This window comes from Tursiops truncatus, chromosome 1 (assembly GCF_011762595.2).
Source record: "Tursiops truncatus isolate mTurTru1 chromosome 1, mTurTru1.mat.Y, whole genome shotgun sequence".
Lineage (NCBI taxonomy): Eukaryota > Metazoa > Chordata > Mammalia > Artiodactyla > Delphinidae > Tursiops > Tursiops truncatus.
The window spans coordinates 166,591,196-166,597,195 of NC_047034.1; the positions used below are offsets into that span (position 1 = coordinate 166,591,196).

The window sequence follows — 6,000 nt, forward strand, 5'->3', positions numbered from 1 at the left end:
CTTTCTTTCCCTACCTTTCTCTCCCTTGAGAGCTGTAGGAGTCTTACAACTGCACACTCTCTGCAAATGAAATACCGCACCCTCTGCATGACTTAAAGAAAGTGACAACCTCATCTCTGAATTTAAATGCCCTTAATATTTAATTCTTTCCTCTATAGGTTATAGCTTGCTTTCTCCACATTATCAAGATGATGGCTTTAGAAGGCAGGCTATTGGAGATCCAGAAAACAATATATCCCAATCCAGTTTCCTTGTGAAAATCAAAGAGCTCACTCTCTTGAAGAGTTGAAAGAGGCTGAAGGGTCACCGCTTCCCCCCAGGGTGCTGGTACAGGCAGTACTCCAGAAGGGTAATGTAAATACTCAGTATGAGGCAACAGGGCACACCAATTTGTTTTTCAATCTGTTTTATTTCAGTTCAAAGCACCTTTGCAGATAGATAGTACAGGAAAATAAGCCACACTTTGGTTATACCCAGTCTTCCTCAATCTCCAAAAGCAGGTGAGTATTGCCAAAGTGTGGCTTGTTTCCCTGTGCTGCCTGTCTGCAATGATGCTTTGAACTGAAATAAAATAGACTGAAAAACAAATTGGTATGCCCTGGCTCTTCCTGCAGTTTTATATTATCCTTCAAAGCTAGTGTTACCACCTACTCTTTACTGGAATCCAACAGACCCAAATCACAGAGTAAAACTGCAATACTTTAAATGTGAAGGCCCCACCCAAATCTAAAATAGCAATTTAATTCAGGGCTTGTTGGTTAACATTGCATTAACATGCCACTCTCCATCCAGTTCCTTGCTCCATTTGCTGGGCTGGATTACATCTTCTGATGACACGTGCAATATGGTTACTGGATACAGTTTAAAACAAAACTTGACATTGCTGATCTTCCTATATGGTTTGCTCAATTTATTACTGCCTCTGTAATTTTTCATGTTCATGAACCCAAACATCATCATTTATTTTTACCTATTCAAAAAGTCTACCAGCTTTAAAGCATTCAACATTCTGCTTAAAGTATGCAACATTATTTTGAAAACTTTTAGAGAAAACCCCAAATCATTTGCAAACCAATTCTAAAATTACTACCAACTAGAAGAAGCCTATCATTTTCTTAGAATGAAGGAATACAAATAGTTTCAAGCTTAAAACACTAAAATGATGAAAAACGCTCTCCACAGACAGTTGTATAATTTTGTTTAAAAAATTAAATCCTAATTGGAAAAGATCCTCTCTTAAAAAAACATAAAGAAAAAAAATAAGATCTGTTCTCCTCCCCCCAAAGACAGAAACACACACACACATACCCATGCACACACACACCCCACACACACCCTCATCTGTAACATACTTCTGAATTTTTGTTATTATTTATCACTTTAAGTAAGTTTCCATTTGGAGTCAAATTTGGTTAGTTTTCTCTAATTGGAATTAAGCAATATGTGTGTAACAAAAAGAAAACACACAACAATCCTTTGAGAAGGTAACATTATCCACATTTGACAACTTAGACAATAACCTGTAACTGGCCCAAGACCATGCAGCTCTATCAGCAATAAAGCTGGGTACAGGGCCGGAACTCAGAGCACAAGACTGTGAAACACAACACATTCACTGGCTTCTTTCTTCTGTAACTCTCCAAGTTCTTGCCATCTCACAGTCTCTGAACCTACCGAAAAGTTCTTCCTCTCTAATTCTCTCCCCTTTCCCTTCCTTTGGACAGGATCCTGGTCACGCAACAAGTTTCAGCTTAAACTACACAGAAGAGAGGTCTTTGGGGACTATCCTGGTAATAATAGGTGGTCTCCCAGGTCAACACTGTTTTGTTTGCTTTATAGCAGTTGCCACAATCTGGAGTAACTTTGGTACCTCTTTACTGTGTTAAGACACTCGGTTTTGGGTCCATGTTTCACCCTGATAATCATAGCCACAGTGGTGCCTGGTAAATAGCAGACACTCAAATATTTGTTCAGTGAATGGCCTGGATTTATTTACTATTTACCAAATACCAGGGTGTGGGCACTGGCTAGCAGCTGATACAAGAAGAGGTGAAGTGTGGTCCCTGCCCTTCAAGACCTCCCAAGTTAGCAGGAAAGATAACAAACAGATGGAATAATTCAGGGTGGTTAGTGTGATCAGTTTAGGTTCAGATCGCAGCTCCCTTATGCATTAGCTATGACCAAGGTCATCTCTCCTGACTCTGTTTCCTCATCTTTAAAATGGGAATATTAATACTACCTATGTCATAGTGTTGGTGTGAGGATTAAAAGATAAGCCATGGAAATAACGCACATAGTGAAGTCCTTAGCACACAGGAATCACTCAGTAAATATTAACTACTGATTTTATTATGATGCAATGACAGCTATATATGAAATTATCTTTGTTTACCTGTATGCCACCTGTCCAAGCCCCTACAGAATTTAAATTCCATGGAAGGGCAGAGATTACGTTGATCTTGTTCACCACTGTACTTTCAGGGATTTGAATCATTGCTAGTATGTTCTAGGTGCTCGACAAATACTGAATGATTAACAAATGTATGCAGGCAAGCATGGGTGTTCTGAATCTATTTGTTAGTTAAACTAGTGACGAATAGTTAGGTTTGGGAACAACTCTTATAAAAGAACAATGTCTACTAAACAGACATGTCTCCGAAGAAGATATACAGATTGCCAACAAACACATGAAAGGATGCTCAACATCATTAATCATTAGAGATATACAAATCAAAACTACAATGATGTATCACCTCACACCGGTCAGAATGGCCATCATCAAAACATCTACAAACAATAAATGCTGGAGAGGGTGTGGAGAAAAGGGAACCCTCTTGCACTGTTGGTGGGAATGTAAATTGATACAGCCACTATGGAGAACCGTATGGAGGTTTCTTAAAAAATTAAAAACAGAACTACCATATGACCCAGCAATCCCACTGCTGGGCATATACCCTGAGAAAACCATAATTCAAAACACTGTGGTCATGTACCACAATGTTCACTGCAGCACTATTTACAATAACCAGGACATGGAAGCAACCTAAGTGTCCATAGACAGATGAATGGATAAAAAAGATATGGCACATATATACAATGGAATATTACTCAGCCATAAAAAGAAATGAAATTGAACTATTTGTAGTGAGGTGGATGGACCTAGAGTCTGTCATACAGAGTGAAATAAGTCAGAAAGAGAAAAACAAATACCGTATGCTAACCCATATATATGGAATGTAAAAAAAAAAATGGTTCTGAAGAACCTAGGGGCAGGACAGGAATAAAGATGCAGATGTGGAGAACAGACTTGAGGACACGGGAGGGGGAAGGGTAAGCTGGGACGAAGTGAGAGAGTGGCATGGACATATATACACTACCAAATGTAAAACAGACAGCTAGTGGGAAGCAGCCACATAGCACAGGGAGATCAGCTCGGTGCTTTGTGACCACCTAGAGGGGTGGGATAGGGAGGGTGGGAGGGAGATGCAAAAGGGAGGAGATATGGGGACATATGTATACGTAGAGCTGATTCACTTTGTGATACAGCAGAAACTAACACACCATTGTAAAGCAATTATACTCCAATAAAGATGTTAAAAATAAAAAATAAAAGCGTCTAAATTAGGAAGTGGGGTGTGGCAGAAGTTTGATGATTTAGCCAAGTAGAGAAAATTTTCAGTTGAGGCTGTAATTAAATCTCCACAAGCCATACAAAGATTTGGATTCGATTCCAAGGAAGAACCAATAGTCCCAGTTTGAGAGATGTGAAAGAACGAAGTCCAAGCAGAACGACATGGGTCCCCAGGCAGGGCGCTCCCAGGGAAGAGCTCAATTTGCCAGACCTATAATCTATTACAGTCTTAGACAGCTTAACCTCTCAGAACCTGGGCTTCCTCCTCTTACGCAAAACAGACACGGACACTTCTAAAAAGTTATTGGTACAAAAAAGCTGTGTATGAATATAAATAAGCAACTGGCTTACCGTAGGCGCTCGGTAGAATGGTATTATTGTTATTCAAAGTAGAAGAAACAATTCCATTTTGAATAATACACCAATAAGACCAGAAAAGGTAATGGAAGCCAGAGTGGTTGGTCAAATAAAGAGCTCTGGGTGCATAGGGCAGTTGTAACTCGAGTTTCCCACTCCGTGAGAAGGGACCTGAGGAATCCCTGAAAGACAACACTGACCCGGTCTACTTGTGTCTAGAGCTGGGGCCGCCACAGTTTTTCTGTGAAAGGCCAAAAGCATTTTCGGCTTCGTGCGCCAAGGGGTCAAAGCCATCAGATATCTGTTGCAACTACTCAACTTTGCTCTCGTAGAAGGAAAACAACCATAGGCAATACATAAACCATGAACACGGCTGTGTTCCAATAAAGCTTCATTTACGGACATGAGAATCTGATTTCATACAACTGTCACAAATTATGTGAAATATTCTTCACAGCCATTAAAAAAAATGTAAAACCTTCTTAGCTCCCGGCTGACAAAAACGGGGGAGGGGGAGGGGCGGATTTAGCCCAAGACCCTAACTTGCTGGGGCCCGGGGTCGGGATTTGGCGGGAGGGGAGGAGGGGTGAGAGTGCGAGAAGCAGCTGCGAGGAGTGGCCTCCGATCGCGCCGAGTAGCAGGCGACGAGGGTTGAGGGCAGGTCCCAGGCGGAGAACAGGCCCCAAGCGGGGAGTAGGCCCGGCCGAGCGTCCCGGCCGGGACCCCGTGGCCTCTCCCCGCCACAGACGACAGCGGAGCCTGCGCTCGGGGTGTAGGCCGCCCCGGGGCTCCACGTCCCGGGGCGGGGAGAGACGGCCGGGACTTGGCAGAGCGCAGCGGACTTCGCCACGCCGAGGGGTCTCTGTTCGCCCCTCATTCGGGGCGCCTCTTAGGCCACAGCTGCAGAAGGGGTCTCCACGCTGAGTCCCAGCCCCGTTTCTATGGTTACCTGTTCAGCACCGATTCAAACTGCGGTTCTTTATTGACAGCGCCATAAAGGACACGAACACTCCTGCCCGAAGGGAACAATAAAGCTTTCTCCATTCAACAGCGCCAGAGACGCCAGCAGGCGGCCATTTTAAGGCCGGAGCGGAAGAGATATAAGCAAGGAGGCAGCGGCCCGGCCTGCCCCGCGCGCCACAGTCACGTGCTGGGGGGCGGGCCTCACGGGGGCGGGACGCGCGCTCTCCACCAATGCTAGCACGCTGGGAGAAACCCGTTGCTAACCGCTTCTCTGACCTCTGACCCTTGACCACTCCTTCTTCTCCCCACACTCCCTTAGGAAAGTTCTAATGGGTTTCTACCATCCCTCGCCCGGGCAGCACTAAAGTTGAGATCTTATCTCAAACAACAGCAGAGAAAAGATTTCTTTGAGATCTTATCTCAAACAACAGCACAAAAGATTTCTTTCCATTTTTCCAAAACAAGTTCACGTGCAAGGCGGAGACGTGACGTGAGCCGCGCCCCATTCTCATTGGTGGAGAGGCTTGGCTCGGACGTAATAGGCTAACAGACCCGTATCAACCAATCGTGGCGTCTTGAAGGCATTTTGGTCCCGCCTCTCCTTCCTCCCCATTTTGGGATGTAGAGGTTTGTGGGTAAAATCGTTAGTTTTGCTTGTGCTCCGTTTTTCTGTTACGCACTGTCTCGCCCTGTACGTTCCATGTTGGAATTCCTCTCGCCACCTTCACACAGCCAATTAAATGAAGTCATATCCATACAGTATCAAATTAAGTCACATCGGCTCTGGCCCCCTGAGCCTCACAATGTCTGTCTGTCCCTGACACGCAATTTTTCTGTCACTAACAGTCATGCCGCCCAAATCCAGTTGTCTCAGTACAAAGACAAGTTCCCTCTTTGGTAACAGCTGTTGCATCCACAGGGTCGATAATGAGTCGTTCTGAGGGATGTCATTGTCGGACTGACTCCCATCACCGTTTTAATCACAAATTCAATCTACGGGGCAAAACTGTCATTTGCATTGTTGCTGTCATCCAGTTCATCATTTTTTT

The 6,000-nt window shown here is 44.0% G+C and overlaps 1 protein-coding gene across 9 annotated transcripts in view; it reads right to left on the reverse strand.

The window, feature by feature from the left end:
- The window catches only part of ZBTB40 (zinc finger and BTB domain containing 40), a 78,762-nt gene extending 73,671 nt beyond the window's left edge, over nt 1-5,091 (reverse strand). For 6 of the 9 annotated variants that reach the window (XM_019938552.3, XM_019938550.3, XM_019938556.3 and 3 more), the window contains exon 1: nt 4,938-5,091. The gene's annotated coding sequence lies outside the window, so the exon portion shown is untranslated. Of the gene's footprint in view, nt 1-3,982; nt 4,418-4,937 lie in introns of those variants that run through there. The other 3 variants (XM_073794579.1, XM_073794575.1, XM_019938551.3) reach the window with 2 other exon arrangements.
- Between the last annotated feature and the right edge of the window lie 909 nt (nt 5,092-6,000).